This window comes from Myotis nattereri (genome assembly GCF_964212035.1).
Source record: "Myotis nattereri genome assembly, chromosome: 8".
Lineage (NCBI taxonomy): Eukaryota > Metazoa > Chordata > Mammalia > Chiroptera > Vespertilionidae > Myotis > Myotis nattereri.
The window spans coordinates 39824203-39840942 of NC_138083.1; the positions used below are offsets into that span (position 1 = coordinate 39824203).

At 41.7% G+C, this 16740-nt stretch overlaps 1 protein-coding gene and 1 pseudogene across 2 annotated transcripts in view; one reads left to right on the forward strand and one right to left on the reverse strand.

Moving 5' to 3' along the window:
• The window catches only part of CCDC68 (coiled-coil domain containing 68), a 44886-nt gene extending 34151 nt beyond the window's left edge, over positions 1-10735 (reverse strand). Inside the window, exons 1-2 of the mRNA XM_081097793.1 lie at positions 10668-10735; positions 238-317 (exon numbers count right to left, since the gene is read on the reverse strand). The gene's annotated coding sequence lies outside the window, so the exon portion shown is untranslated. The remainder of the gene's footprint in view (positions 1-237; positions 318-10667) is intronic.
• On the forward strand, positions 3545-8132 carry LOC308522922 (elongation factor 1-beta-like; annotated as a pseudogene). Its single transcript has 2 exons — positions 3545-3696; positions 7485-8132. The product of its transcript is annotated as an elongation factor 1-beta-like (transcript).
• Positions 10736-16740: the final 6005 nt, after the last annotated feature.

Consider the following 16740-nt stretch of genomic DNA (forward strand, 5'->3'; position numbering starts at 1 on the left):
GCCCTGATTGGTTTGGACACCAGTTTCTGAGTTTTCAGTTTCTCAGTTCTGAGCTAACAATATTAACTATTGTTTCATCATTCTTGATCACTAGTATATAGAGCTTAGATATTAGAAACTGAAAAAGTAATACCATACATGTGCTATAAGAATAATCAGGTTATATGAGGAGGGGGGGCGGAGCTCACATATCTCCAAACTCTTGAAGGACAATCTCCTGAGTATTAAAGAGCATACCTGTTCTGCATCCACATTCCACAGCACAATGGTGACATCCAGTGTCAGCTAGCTAAATCTCAGGTGACTGTGCAATTTACCTGGAAAGTGACGCACAGTATATCAAAAGACATGCATGTTAACACTGAGCCCAAGTAATAAGTTTTCAAGTAATAATCTAAGATTTTTAAAGTAGAACTAATTGTGTTCATTTGCAAATGCTACTCATTTGTATATACACATATAATTATATCATAGCCAGTGCTACACAAGGCTCCTACATATGAAATAAAAGCAAGTGAGTTTGGGGGGAAAAGGATTGAAATATTGGTACAAATACAATCTACAAATATAGATTCTTGACAAAGTACTGTGTCATTTACCAAGAAATCATTTTCCATATGCTCTCAAAATTAATCATTACAATACACTATCTGTAGTTATTATCCATATAGCTCTATCTCTATCCCTGTATATGTATGTATAATGCAACCAAGTCACAGACAAACGATTTAAGTTTTCCAAGGCCATAACTTGACCTCATTACCTGAACCCAGATAGATTGATCACAAATCCAGGTTTCTTTGTAATGAAATGATCTATCTATTTAGAATTTTGGAAATCAGCTGAAGATTTCACCCAGTGCCCATATGGCAATTAAACTGCAAAAAGGGGCGGGGGAATCACATGGATCCCTTCCCATTTGGAGAGGTGGGGAGCAGGGCCCAGGGTCTATTGCATGTCCGTCACATGAAGGCTAGGGTATTCTACCTTTAATAATCCTCACAAACACCCTGAGAGGTTGGTGTTATTAGTCCCATTTCACAGATGAGGAAATGAGGCTCAACACAACCAAGTGAAGACTGCTACTTCATAATGGTCATGGATCCCAACCTATGAGTCCTCTGGTTCTTTCCAGATCACCATTTTGCCTCCTGTTGCATTCTGAATGGATTTCTAGGCCCAGTTTCTTGAGCCCAAGCTAGTTTAGCAATCAGAGTTTCCCAAAGCAAGTCACGAAGTAACAGTCAAGTACCTCCTGATGTGAGCTCCTAGGTGTGTCCTTCAGGAACCTGAGCAGACAGTGCTGTCCCCATGGATTTACCCCACAAACAGAAGGAGTATGGATTCATGGCTTCAAAACAGGGCCTTTGGATGAGGTGCTGCCCACAAGACTTTGTTCTCCTTCCCCACTAGCTGGGTGGCCTTGGGAACCCTTTTAAACTCCTTAGGGCTCAACTGAAAATGTCAGATGACAATGCTAACTTCCCCTTATAGTTACATGAGGATTAAATGAGGTAACACATAAAAAGTACTCACTGGAGTATCTGACCCGTTATACGCATTTAAGGAATACTAAATACTTAAACTCACAGCTTATTGTGGTCATTGGTTAAAAGGACATCACTTGACAGTGTCAAGGATACACTCAATTGACCCCACTCAATTCCTCTCCCATCAGCCAATTATTCCTCCTGCTTTGAGCTTTTCCATTAACAATTATTTCAAAAGCCACTTACAATTTGTCAGTGAAAAAAATACGATAAGAAACAGATGTCAATGCCATATATCTCAGTCATTTGTAACATTGACAAGGAAAGTGTCCTTTTGGAAAATTTCTTTTGTGGCTTTATAAAATATTTTGAGTAGAAAACTCAGGAATATATAAAATAGTGATAACTTTCTAAACTCATCTTGGAATATTTTAGCTTCAATATAATATACTTAGTTTTTTAATATATATTTTTATTGATTTTAGAGAGGAAAAGAGAGAGAGAGAGAGAGAGAGAGAGAGAGAGAGAGAGAGAGAAACATCAATGATGAGAGAGAATCACTGATCAGCTGCCTCCTGCACGCCCTCTACTGGTGATCGAGCCCGCAACCCAGGCATATGCCCTTGGCCAGAATCGAACCTGGGACCCTTCAGTCCACAGGCCGATGCTCTATCCACTGAGCCAAACCAGCTAGGGCTAATTTACTTAGTTTTAAAAATTACCCAGTGCGGGGGGAAACAGACGATACCAAGTGTGGGCGAGGACACGGAGCTTGAACTCCTGTGTGTTGCTGGTGGGAATGAAAAATGTGCCGCCACACTGGACAACCCTGGGTAGTTTTCTATGAAGTTAAGCACATACTGTACAACCCAGCAATCCCATTCCTAGGTATTTGCCAAGTGAAATGAAAGTTTATGTTCCATAAAACACAATGTGTATGATTGCCAACCACTAGAAAAAAATCGAACATTCATCAACAGGTGAATCCTACTCATCAATATAAAAGAATAAATTACTGTTACGGCCAACAATATGGATGAATCTCAAATGCATTGTGCTGACTGAAAATGGCCAAATCCAAAAGGATACATATTCTTTAGTTCCACTTATATAACATTCTAGAAAATTCTTTGGGGACAGAAAACAGATCAGTGGTTACCTGGGGACAGAAGTGAGGGAAAAGCTGACTACAAAGGAGAGCCAGGGTATTTTTTTGGGGGGTGGGGTGGGTGATATAACTGTTCTATGTCCTCATGGTGATGGTGGTTCAATGACTGGAACCATTTTCAAAACCTACAGAACTCTACATTAAAAAAGGGTGAATTTATATACTTTTGTTCTAAAAAATAATCCAATAGTACTCTAAAAAGCAAAATACAATTTAGATTTCAGAATCCAAGGATTTCACTGACTTTATCAGAACTAACTAAAAGCCACAATTAGCTTGATTTTCTTTTCTCCACTCAAATTATTGACCCCCCCAAAAAAAGTAAATATAGCAAAAAAGCAGCAGTGGAATCAGGATCGTTAAAAAGCAGGTAACAGGACTGCTGATAGTAGAAGTATTGCTGCTATAACAATAGTCAGTAAAACCTGACATTCCATATGGTGATAGAAACAAGGGAAATCTAAACATCTTAAGAAAATTCAATTATAATTATTATTTACTAAAGTGGAAAAGTAGGAGGAAATATAGAAAAACTATGTAAGAATATTTGCAACAAGATTTTAATCTAATTCATGAACCTAGAAATCGTTGTCTCATCTATCCATCACTTTCCTAGTCATTTTCTAGATGCATAGCATGTTATCATTCTTCACAGTTGCCCACTTGTATGTAGACTATCTGGCCAATGGCTACAGAGTCTGCTCAGATTGGCCACCGCCTGAAGCAGTGGGGACCCTGTGCTTGGCAGGCTCTACCCACCCTCTGGCTCCAGGAAGATGTCACTGATCTGCGGGCAGCATCCCACCAAAATCCAGGCGGTAACAGAAAAATACAAGGGTGAGAAGTAGCTTCTGTTCTGGTAAAACCAAGTTCCTTATACTGGATCATGTCAACAAATTTTATGATGAGTGAGCGCATCAAAATAATGAGAAGATGCTTACAGCTCTTTGCTGATGGAGCCTTCCTCCAGAGAAGTGTGCCCATGCCAATTTCAAAGTCTATGAAAGTGAAAAGGATGAAGACAGAGTCCTGCGATTGGTATGTGACTCTTAGGAGACATTTGAAAAGAGATTGGCAGTGGATGGCTACAAAAATGCATCTGTCCTGGGAATGTTTAAACCCTGACCAAGTTAAAAAAAAAAAAAAAGATGTTACCAACAAAGACTGATCAATTCATCTAAACACAGATCATCAAAAGAGTAGTATTCCCACCCAGGATTTTCAGCAAGTTGTTTTGATATTTCAAACCAGTGGTTCTCAACCTGTGGGTCGCAATCCCTTTGGGGGTCAAACGACCTTTCACAGGGGTCGTCTAAATACATCCTGCACATCAGATATCTACATTACGATTCATAACAGTAGCAAAATTACAGTTATGAAGTAGCAACAAAAATACTTTTATGGTTGGGGGTCACCACAACATGAGGGACTGTATTAAAGGGTTGCGGCATTAGGAAGGTTGAGAACCACTGTGTCAAACCAAAAAACTGAGCTCCAAGGAAGCACAGTCAGCTTTGGAAAACTGTACTATTTAACCTAGAGTCCCTTGTTTGCAAATCTTAGAAGTTTAAAGAGAATCCTTTGCATTCTAAGTTGTCAATACAATAGGTCTTCAAGTTATGTTAGTAAATTCTCCCCCACAACCCGAGTATGAACTTGCATTTTCAGCCATAACATGCATTCAAAGACATATGTATAGTATTGTCTTCTCCTTAGTGTCACAGATTCTGCCAACTCTTATAGAAGGGTTTCTCCTCAACTAGAGAAATCTCCTTAAGAAGCTCTGTAAGCGTAAGCTGTCAAGTGTAACATCTTAAAATGAATTTGCCACTCTGTAGTTGGCACAGAGCAGGGTGAATGGGGTGTCTGAGAAAACAGCTCTGACTGACTGCTGTTCAAGGTTCCCGATTGCTAAGAGAGGCATCCCCAAGCCAATGCCTATGCCGTATTAAGAGGTTCTTGTTTGCTGTTCTATAGGAAACACACAGAACAACAGCACCACCTCACAGGAACCTGGGTCATTTACAATTTCTGTCTAGCTCCTAAAAAAAGACACAGAAAAAAAAAAAAGGAGTAGCATTTCTTCTGTTTTGGATTTTCTCTGATCTACTAGTAAGAGCTCAAATAGTGCCTGATTTTGTAAATAAAAGAACAGGTATATCAGTTTCATTCTTTAGCACAGTCATAGAAACAACAGAATAATATAACTAAAAGCTTATAAATCTAGCTTATTGGCTAAAGGGTATGGATGATTCATGCTTTATGTTAAGTGTACCACTGAAATGTGTTACCAAGAAGCGCTCATATTTTGAAGAGTAATTCAGTTGTCACTGTTAGGTCTAAGGATCACCAAAATTCTCTTATTCTAAATGCATACATTTGGGATGAACTTTAGCAAAGGAGATGTATCTTCTTTACCAATATTAATGTCAAGAGTTATACATCTCCCAAGTCCAACCTAAATGACTGAATGGCCCTAACTGGAGAGGCTCATTTGGTTGAGTGTTATTGATTCCTGGTCAGGGCACAAGCTCAGGTTGTGATTCAGTCCCTGATCAGGGTGGTGTATAAGAGGAAACTGATCGATGTTTTTCTCTCTCACATCAATATTTCTCTCTTCCTGTCTCTCTCTCTTTCTGTCTGTCTCTCTCTTTCTCTCTCAAAAAATTAATAGAAACATTTTAAAAAGAACTGAATGATGAGGCTTCTTTCTATCAGCATGAGGTTTACTATTCACAATTTTCATGGGAGTATCACAGAACAATCAGTTATGTCACATTCAGGAAAGATCAGCAATCCATACAAGGAATATAAGTAAGAGGTTGGCTCCCATCAGGTATTTTCAAATTATGCTACCAAGGAAGCTTAGACCAACGTGTCTGTCTTACCACCTAAATGTAATTGCAGAAATGAGCCACAGCCATACAGCGGAATGAATATTAGCAGTAAAAACAAGCCAACCACTGAAACATGCTACGACCTGAATGAACCTCAAAAACATTATTTTAGGTGGAAAAAGCCAGATGCTGATGACCAAATATTGTATGATTCCATTTGTATAAAGTGTCCAGGAAAGTCAAATGTAAAGAGACAGAAAGTAGATTAGTGGCTGCTGGGGCTGAGGGTCAGTGAGGCAGACAGCCATGTGGGGTCTTTTTGAGATAATGAAAATGTTCTAAATCCGGATTGTGGGGATGGTTATACAATTCTGTAAATTTACTAAAAATCATTGAATTATACACTTGAATATATTTTTCAGTCTATAAATTATACCTCTAATAAAGCTGTTTTTTTAAAAAGAGCAGAAAAAAAGAGGGGAGGCAAGAATGCCTTGAATAAAGCTACTCTTTACCTCTGGAAGGAAATATAATTACTGTCATAATATACAGGAAAATATAATTTGATGCATAAAATTTTCTCAATTTGAAGGTTTTCATTCATTTTTTCTTCCTAAATTATTGATATCAACTACTAAAAGTTTAGTTCTTATTAAATTTATATAAAATTGATATTTAGCTATTTTAGGTTTAACATCCCAGTATTTCATAATACTAGTTAGACCCCCAGGATGTTAGGCCTCCAGGATGATGGGCAGGTACAACCACTCTGTAGGGCAGAGGGGCAGGGAATGCCTGGCTAGAGGCAAAACTGGGAAAACAAAAACCTTGCCCCCAGGGTAACCTATCTTCCCTTAGCACAGTGATGGCGAACCTTCTGAGCTCGGCGTGTCAGCATTTTGAAAAACCCTAACTTAACTCTGGTGCCGTGTCACATATAGAAATTTTTTGATATTTGCAACCATAGTAAAACAAAGACTTATACTTTGGATATTTATTTTATATATTTAAATGCCATTTAACAAACAAAAATCAACCACAACAATGAGTTCGCGTGTCACCTCTGACACGAGTGTCATAGGTTCGCCGTCACTGCCTTAGCGTATCACTGGTCATGTGACCTTTTCTTCCCTAATGATAACATCTAGGCCTCAGCTGTATTTCAGCTCCAGGCCCAGAAAATCAGCAAAGCCAAACAAGTGGCACTGTGGCTACCTCAGGACGAGCTACATTGACTAATGACCCCCCCACCCCCCTCCCCTCGCCCCCTCACTTTCCCCACCCCCCCACTCCTCCCACTCTGCCCTGGCACCAACCAATCAGTAGAGACCAGGACCCTGGAAGAGCACACCTGAAATGCTGATGAATATTCTATTAAGACGCTCCCTGAGACCTCCCCTAAGATTTCCACCTGCAAGACAAAGGCCCCAGTGCACATTCTCCCTCCAAAGAGCACACCCTTGCCATTCCCCCCTGGCACGTATCCTCCAACCTCTAAGGGATCGCATGAGACTTGCAACCAGGGGAACAATGGGCAGCTCATCCTGGGCTTACCCCTGAACTGTCTCACTGACTTCCCAGTGAGCCAGAGCAGCACAGCCTACACTCTCCTGCTGCTTTTCTATGCCCTTCCTTGTTTCACTGTCCCAAGTATATTTTGGCTGCCATCATTGACCCAATGTCGGTGCTGGGCAGCGCTTCCCTTTGGATATCCCATCCCCCATTCCTTTTCCCTAAATAAATTCAATTTTCTTTAATCACCGTCTGAGATGGCTATTTAGCCTGCCTAGGTGCACCATCCACCATATTCACCTTTCAATATTAAACCCAGAATACATGATTTCTAAGTTCTTCCCCAATCTAAGCAAAAGAGAAAACCACTTTTTCCGCCCTCTTATTGCTTGGCACTGATTGCCTGTGCACCTCTTTCCTCTGCGGCTGCCCAACTCCTGAATCAGCCAACAACATAGGTTGTGGAGGCCTGAATAGGCCCACTGGTCTCCAGGTGCTCAACGACTACCTGCGGACAAGAGCCAGAACCATCGAGGGTTCTGTGCCATCACACGCAGACGTGGCAGTATTTGAAGCAGTGTCCGGCCTACCACCTGCCGACGTGTATCATCCCCTACGTTGGTTTAATCACATCAAGTCCTACAAGGCCAGCCTGCCCGGAGTGAAGACAGCTTTGGACGAGCATGGCCCTGCTAATGTGGAAGACACCACAGGGAGAGGAGCTACAGATACTAAAGGTGATGATGACATTGGTCTCTCTGGATCGGACGAGGAGGAGGAAAGTGAAGAAGGGAAGAGGCTAAGGGAAGGACAGCTTGGGCAGCATGAGTCACAGAAAGCCTGAAAGCCTGCACTATGGCCAAGTCTTCCATCTTATTGGATGTGAAACCGGGGGATGACGAGATGGAAATGGCAAAATTAGAGGAGCGTGTCAGGAGCGCTCAAGCAGACTGCCCGGTCCGGGGCTCTTCCACACCGGTTCTAGCGGGGCGTGGAATTTTAAACACTTCAAATAATCTTGTGTGACAGAAGACGATAAAGTTGGGAACAGACATGCTGGAGGGGTGGATCGCTGCTTTTGAGGACTATGTGCAGTCCGTGGATGTGGCTATTTTCATGATCTAAATCCATTCTGGATCATTGCCCTTAAATAAAAGCTTGAAATATAAAAAAAGAAAGAAAGAAAGAAAGAAAGAAAGAAAGAAAGAAAGAAAGAAAGAAAGAAAGAAAAAACCACTGATCTGAATAACACACAAGTTCTTTTACAAATTATTTAAATCAGTGTAAGACAATATGTGGTTTGAAACTGAGCTGGGTTAAATCACTGTCAAAACTGATGATCATTGATATGGTTCCTAATCTATGGTCTCAGGGTCCTGGAGGATTTCAATGTGTGTCAATTCCATGAGGACAGGAAGGTGAGCTATTTACACAGGGCTGGGTCCCCTGAGTCTCCAACACAGAACACAGTGCCCTACAGGAGGGGCACTCAGTAAATATTGGTTCAATGGATGCATTAATAAGGCGGAAACCCAGACACATCAAGTATTTTCCAAAATTGAATGGAAACACATGCAGGCTCTTGTTTTCCAAACGCAGGTAAATTTTCATGCTTGTAAAATGTAAGTTCACTTAAACGTGTAATTAAATTGATAGTAACATTTTGCCATTATGAACTTTTTTCAATGAATACATGCTCATGTGATTTTGATGTAAATATCTCAGTTCAAAAGTTTTGAAACAACTACTTCTAAAGACGTTTAAATTCCCTCCAAAATCTTCAAAAAAATTTTTTTCCCTTTTCTGTCCTTATCCCAGACAAATAAACATACACTTCACTTCTCAGTTTTAGCCAAACCTAGCTTACTTTTTCATCTTTGGCCGGTACTTGGATTAGGACTCAAGCCCACCCGATGTCCAGCACATTGTAACCCATAACATGCTTGTATTGATTCGTAGAACCATCAAGGTGAATAAATAATACAACTGAAATAGTGACTATTTATTTCAAAAGCCTCTTTGTAGTTAGAACAGGTTTAAGTCATTTCGCAAACCACAAAGATAGGCTCCTTCTTATGAAGTTTGCCTGGGTCCCAGGAAGTGTAAACTGTTTTCATTCTTTCTGTAAACCGAGGGGCCCCAGGGAGGGCATTCCCTGCCCAGGCACACATTCCTCCGTGTCAGCGACCTTCACTATCCAGGAGTGTGGGGGGTAGGGGGCGGGGCGGCCCAGCAACAGGAAACAACAGCACCAATTGTGTCTGTCCCTGTACCTGAGACTCCAGCTCAGATCAAATTTCTGGAAAACCAGACTTCTGCAGAGCTGAATATTTAATAGCGTTAGGTAAAATCAAAAGGACAGACTATCTTTTTCCCCCTCTTGCAAATGCAGAATACAGTAATTCCCCTCTGCATTTCTCTGCTTCACCTAGTCTATACATACCAAGAAAGGAAAGGAGGTCTGGATTCCTAAAATAAAACAATATGGTGTAATGGTGAACAGGCAAAGTTTCAGTTATATTTGGGACTCATTGCTTCTCCCAATCCATATAGTGTATTTACAGGCAAATATACTCCATATGGGCAAAAGTGGGTGAATAGTTGTTCCTGTGGGAAAAGACATGCAGGTTATGACAATAGTTTTATTTACTCAAAAGAATGTCACAATGGCACAGTAGATCTACTTTTGCCCACCCCTGTGTGTGTGTGTGTGTGTGTGTGTGTGTGTGTGTGTGTGTGTGAGAGAGAGAGAGAGAGAGAGAGAGAGAGAGAGAGAGAGAGTATTTTTCTTTTTTCATCACGAAGAGGGTTGCAAAGCACAGCCATGTCATCATCTCATCTAAAAACCAGCCTCGTGCGGGCCTGTACTAGCCTTTCAGGAAGGAAACGCTGCGCCTCTGCACAACTGCAGGGCTCTGGAGCTTCCCGCTCTAGCATCCCACCACAGCACACCCGCATCTAGAGTCCCGCAGGAATGAATGAAGGGCAAGACGGCCACCTTCCTTCGTTCATTTGTCTGGGCTCTTAATTGTGGGAGCAGTGACCTGCCAGAGCTGCGACCTGGGGATTCACAGGTGCCAGCAAGCTCTCCAGGGGGCTTTCTCCCGGGTCCTGACAACAGAAACCGCGGGGGCCTCTGGCAACCAAAATAACCTGGAGTTCACTGGGCTAAGGAGGACTTAGCTTTGCTCTTGCAGCGGTTCTCAACCTGTGGGTCGAGACCCCTTCGGAGGTCGAACGACCCTTTCACAGGGGTCGCCTAAGACCATCCTGCATATCAGATATTTTCATGACGATTCATAACAGTAGCAACATTACAGATATGAAGTAGCAACGAAAATAATTTTATGGTTGGGTCACAACATGAGGAACTGTATTTAAAGGGCCAGAAGGTTGAGAACCACTGCGGGGGTGGGAGCTTGGGGGATAGGAGGTCTGGGGAAGCTACTTTCTCTTCCCCGAGGAGCAGAAACTTCTGGCCCCGGGAATCCGAGCACAGAAGACCGCTTTACCTGGAGGTATACTCTCCGCACAAGGGCCCCTTAATAGGGACTTGTCCCTGGTTAACTGAGCTGCGCTGGTGAACCGGCTTCAAGGGCACCTGGATGCCCGCCCACCTGGGGGTGACCTGGCGCGCGCTGGGGGGCGCAGATCGCCTACCTTGGAGGGCGCTGAGGCGCGCGGGTTCGGCGCCGCTCCACCCCTGGGATCTCCCGCCGGGTGGACTCGGGGGCCCAGGGAGCTCCTCGGGGACAGATCAGCTCCTCCCGGAAGGGCGCGCCCGGGGCAAAGTCCGGCGTCCCGGTGGCTCCGGGGAGGAGCCTGGGCTCCCGCCGCGCCCAGATGCACACTCCCTGCTCCAGGAACCCCGGGGTGCGCTGCCTGCACCCCAACACTCGCCTCCCCAACACCGCACACCTCTCAGTAGAGATATAAGGGGGATAGTTTATAAAAGAAGGTTCTGTTTGCACTCTAAGTTCATACACTTTTATTTTTGTTGTTTATAATTAAACTTTTTATTTTGGAGTAATTTTAGATTCACTTAAAAGTTGCAGAGACCGCACAGAGTGCCCTAAACCCCTCGGCTGGTGTCCCCTAATATTCCGGTCTTTCATTACGGGTACCTTTGTCAAAACTAAGAAATTAGCATCGTCCATACAAGTAACTAAACTCGACTTCATTCTCATTTCACTAGTTTCCCCTAATCTCCTCTGGCCTGTGACAGTTTCTTAGCCTCTCTTGTTTTTGTTCGTTTGTTTGACTTTGACAGTTTTGAAGACTTCTGCTAAGCTGTTCTGCTAAGATTTCTCTGGTTTTGCCTGATGTTTTCCTTCTGACGAGACCATGGTGATAAATGTGGTGAAGGAAGACGATGGAGGTGAAGTGCCTTTCTCATCATAGCGTCTGTGGGGGCACATGATAACAATTCGGCCCAGTACTGGGAATGGCAACCGTAGTCTCTGGGTTAGAGCAGTGCCTGCCAGGTTTCTCCAAGGCAGTTACTCTTCTCTGTCATAAGCTCTTCTTTGGATGAAGGTCACAAATCCAGCCCACACCCAAGAGGAGGAGGGGGAAGTAAAACACCTGCTGGATGGGTGGGGGTATCTACACATATTACCTGCAATTACTCTACCAGGAAGATCTGTTCCTTCCCTCCCACTTACACTCTTCAACCATTTACTGATGTCAGTATGGACTCATGTATATTTTATACTTTGAGCTGTAATTTATACTAGATTACTTATTTTGTTGCTCAAACTGTTCTAGCTTTGACCATTGGGAACTCCTTTGGGTTGGCTCCTGTGTCCCTTAAAAGTTCCTAAAGTATTAGGTCTGGGGAGGGGGAGGAATAATTAACTAATTATTTGATCCACCCTCTCACATTGAACAGAGTTGGAAAACTGCAGCCTAGATCCCCCAATATCCGAGGGCTTTTCAGAATCTTCCTGGGAATCCTGTGATTACTGAGTCCCAACCCAGTAAGAGAAAAAGAAATGGTGTGTGTGTGTGTGTGTGTGTGTGTGTGTGTGTGTGTGTGATGAGCCTGAGGATTGGGCCCCCATTGGAGAGGTGAAAATTGATGTTTCTTAGGTAAGGTTTGGTTAAGTTACCCTTGTGGTTCTATTAAATAGATAAATGCATGTTTATAGACAAAACTGTTCCAAACTTAGCCATGGATGTTTGTAACAACTTTAAACATTGGAGAAATCCACCGGTTGAGGATCCTTTGTTACATTGCTTTGGTTTGCTCATGTTTGCATTTGCAAGTTGGTCCCATAAACACCACATTTCCTCTTTCTGAGCTGGGATCTGGCTCAGTCCTGCTTTCTGAGATCCTGTCATCTCTTTTCCTGGGCTTAACACTTCTTGGAGAGGGATATGTACCCCTATAGTCCAGGTAAACACAGGATAGATGGCCCAGTGAGTAATCCAGTACCACCGAGCTAAGCAATTTTCTATATTTCAAGTATTTTTTGACAAAGTTGCTAAAAGTAATAATAGTTAAGAGAAGAAAATTGTATTTAAGCCCCAGAGGAAATTGACAAGCTTAGAGGGGAGGGTGAGATTTCCATGCACTTTTCTGGGAGAGGTGGGGAACTTGACCTGAAAACATAATTTGAATCGGTATAAAGTACTATTTCCTAGTTCTGCAAATGTGCTACTACCCAGGTGATTTTAGTAAATCTGGTATGGAGGGAAGCAGGAACCTCTCAGGATTAACAAGAATGTGGAGTTATTAGCAACCTACATTGTAGGTAAAGAAACTCTGGTTGTTATTATGAGTTCATCAGTAGAACACTTAGCAAATATTTACGAACAATATATGAGTGTCTACCTGTGTATACAAGCCTGTCTGAACAGGTGCATCTTTTCTAAGGCTCCTTTCACATCATAGATACAGAAACCATGACATAACCAAGGGTAGTATTCAAAATGTGTGCCTACTGGTTTGAGCAGCAAGCACCAACCGATCAGAAAAGCTGCCTACCATAACCATCATCTGGTATACTAGTAGATGAACCAACCTAAACCAGCTGGAGGCCACACAGTTTGGTATATTCCTTTGGACTTGATGTGTTCTGATTTTCATAACCTTTCTTTCTGCTATAAGCGTCACCCACTCTAACTTAGCAGTAGCTAGAATAATAGTATCACTTCCCCCACAGGAAAGAGGCATGCACAACAGTGGAGGAAGGTATGAGAGTTGTGATGTTTATTCTAAATACTTCATCCAGGTATTTCTAAGTTTGGAGGAGGGATGTGAAGCCAGAGCAAGGCCGTGGGAAGGTTGTGTTAGACAAAGATTTTGGTTATAGGTGGAGCCTGAATGTTGAGATGGGTTGTCGTAGCTCCCTTTTGTTCCTCTTCTCTTCCTTTATCCTTGTTCTCCCTGCAGTTGGAAAGGATAATGTCAATGTACTCCAGCAGCTCATTTTGTTTTGTTCTTTTTTGTTTTTCTTCTGCTGGAATAGGGAAAAACCTAATATAGTCCCAAACCAAACAAGCAGAACTTTCTTTAATTATCTGTTTCTTGAACCTGTTCACAGCATTACAGTTCCAACCCTTACTTTATGGATTTAAAAAAGAAAGAGAAAGAGTTAGAGGAAAATGCAGCATTTCATTTCAAATTTTTATGACTAAAATGCCTATTAGATATCCAGTAGAGATATTTAACATTGAGGTAGTTTTATATGGGAGTCTGGAGTTCAAGACTGGGTATAATTGTATAAAAATAAATATGTGAATTATTAAAGGCATTGAAAAATTATAGAACTGGATGAAATAATCAAGGGAATGAGTATGAAGATAAAATGCTGGGATGACAAAAAGAGAAGGAGGATGTAGCATAGATTAAGAAAAAAACAGCTAATGAATTGGGAGAAAAACTGGATATACGTAGCTTTGAAGTCTCAGATATTTTTGTAAATTTCATAATGCCATAAAAATAGGATTCAATCAGAAGTCTATTTAACCAACTAATATGACTCAGATGGAACAATTTAAAACTTACATATGTATGTTTTCATGATAATGAATGGTGAAATAATGATTACAAATAAAAAGGGAGATATTTAGAACAGTTAGAACAGGTGAATCTGTTTAAAATCTGCAAAGAAATCAATTTGCATCTTGTTCCTGAAAACAGAGAGTGACCAAAATCACAGCTTATCTTTACTGGCAAAGGCAAGTCCCCTTTGTGTGCACTTGACTTGTGTGTGTGGTATCAAGTGGTCACAGACACCTGGGGAGACACATTTCAGCTGCTTCAGTAACAAAGTAGTCATGGGGCCTCAGGAGTCCACAGCTGACCCTGAAATTCTCCCTCTGGTACCTCAGCTCCTCCTGTCCCCACATCACTGGTTCTCCCTGGACTTTGGTTCACTGACACCCTCACACGTGAGCACTAAGGGGTTACTGCTCCCCTCTCTATGGCCCTAAAGAGATTCTTTAAGGAGTGAAATTAAAAGTTGGCTTAACCAAATAATTACTAAATCACCTTAGAATTGTTCTGCAAGCTGCAGTAAAATACATCTCTCACAGATGTGCAGTCCCAATGTCATGGGTCACAGGCACAAGAGGATGCTCAGTGAGTCCTGCACCAGTGTCCTAACCATTGCTTCTCACAGTCCTCCCTTGCCCCTCAGGGCAGAGTCCTTTCTGCTCTCTTCACTGTGCTCTAGCTCCTGGTTTAGCAGAGGAAAAGAAGGTGCTCCTGAGTCCTCCTGGGCTTCTGGGCTTACAGTAAGTCCTTGCCCTCTACAGGGCACTCCTAGAACACCTTTTCTCACGAGGCCACCTCCCACTGTGTCCTATCTCTCTCTGTGTGTGTGTCTCTGTGCTGCATAGCTGGTCAAAGCCACATTCAGCACTGTCTTCTTCAGGGAAGTGAGCATCTTCATTTGTCCTCCTGAGCTCAGACTTCAGATGGTCCAAGTGACACCTTGTAGCTCAGTCTTCATCTTGAGCTTCTTGGCAGGTATCATGTCTCTTTCCCAGGCAGAGGGAGAATCCCAGCCCTTCCAGTTTTCAACCTGTGGACTTTCTTTAGGCCTTCCCAGAAAAGTACCTTGCAGGCTGCAGAAACTCTCCCATTCTTGGTTTAGTTACAGAATAGAGAATTCTCCTAAGGCATATGCCAAAGGAAGGAATTCTTTTCTGGGGAGCCCCAAAGACTCACTCCAATATTTAAGGAAATAATTCTCTAGGCATTGACAATGGCAGAATGATTTAAATGTCCTTTGAGCACAACATTGAGATAATTCTTACCAAAACCCTTGGGGGGGCATATATTCCCACAGTTTCTACATACATCTTTGCCTTTAACAGTGTAGTGTAACATCCTGACAAGTACAATAATAGAAATATGCTTTTGAAACCTAAGCAAGAATAAAAGAATATACTTATTTACACTTCACAGTCTTCCAAAAATAACTTCAGGTAGAGTATCATAAATATTCCCAATTACCTTAATAGTTGGAAGAAGATAACATTTATTAAGAACTGTGAATTTAAAGTGAGCTAAATACCTGAGTGAAATTAACCCCGAGAACGGGATCCAAGTATTCCAATATTGATTTTCACTGCAAAGAAATACTGTTCTTTGCCTTACGAAATTAATTAAGCTCTGTGTTAATTAATCAGTACGCCTCTATAATGAGAGGCTGCCAATCACCCTGTCAGATTGTTTACAGTTGAAATTGTAGCCGAAAATTCATCTGGTTAATGATCTAGGTTAAATTTAACCCAAGTCTCAGGACCTCAAACCTAATTCCAGATCACAACAGTGATCCTAGCTTCAGAAAGTCCTAGGTGCCATTAAAGCAACCAGGTCCAGATCGCACACGTCCCCCAGTTGAAATTTATCTGAAACTTCCTAGGCTGTGAACATAGAACTGATACACACAAAATCAGTGCATATTGCTTTTCTGCCTCATAAAGTAATATGACTGATAAATAATTTATTTTTGACTTTTAACTGTAGAATTACTAAACTCTTTGGCACCTTTACAACTGAAAGAGTGTCAAATCTGGGATAAATATGCCACTGATGTGTGAAAAAATATATATAAACGATGGTTTCAAGTACGGTACCCTGTTTATTTTTTACTCAGGAACTTAAGACTTTCGGCCAATTACCTTTCAGTGAGTTTTCTTCTCCTTTACTTGTGTTACTTATACGGATCTCCTTTCCTTGAAAATTGAAGCTATAGGATTCAAGCTATCTTAGAGAAGTGTTATCTCGCCAGCACTTATGATTTTAAAACTAGGGGAAACAAGGCCTCAGCAGGGCTCCTTGGACTGAGACTTTGATTACTAGGTGTACCGGTTAATAATGCGGATTTTTTTCAGTAGATGGAATTACACATATGTTGATTTATATGCGATTTGATATGTATGCTACTTTGTTGTATTGACAGCAAGCTTCAAAACTTCATATGTCAAGTTTTTTGAAGGTGTTAACATCATAGATATTTTTATGCTTAAAAATGTCGAATTTCATGCCAAAAAAAGAGCATTTGTGGGAAGTTTTAATTCATTACTTTATTTTGAAGAAAAAGTTATCGTATACTTCAGGAAGCTTATGGTGAACATGCTCCATCTCAAGATACTTGTGACGCTGGTTTAAACGCTTTAAAAGTGAGGATTTCAATGTGAAAGACAAAGAACGTCCAGGTCAACCGAAAAAGTTTGAAGACCAACAATTCCAAGCATTACTGGATGAAGATGCGTG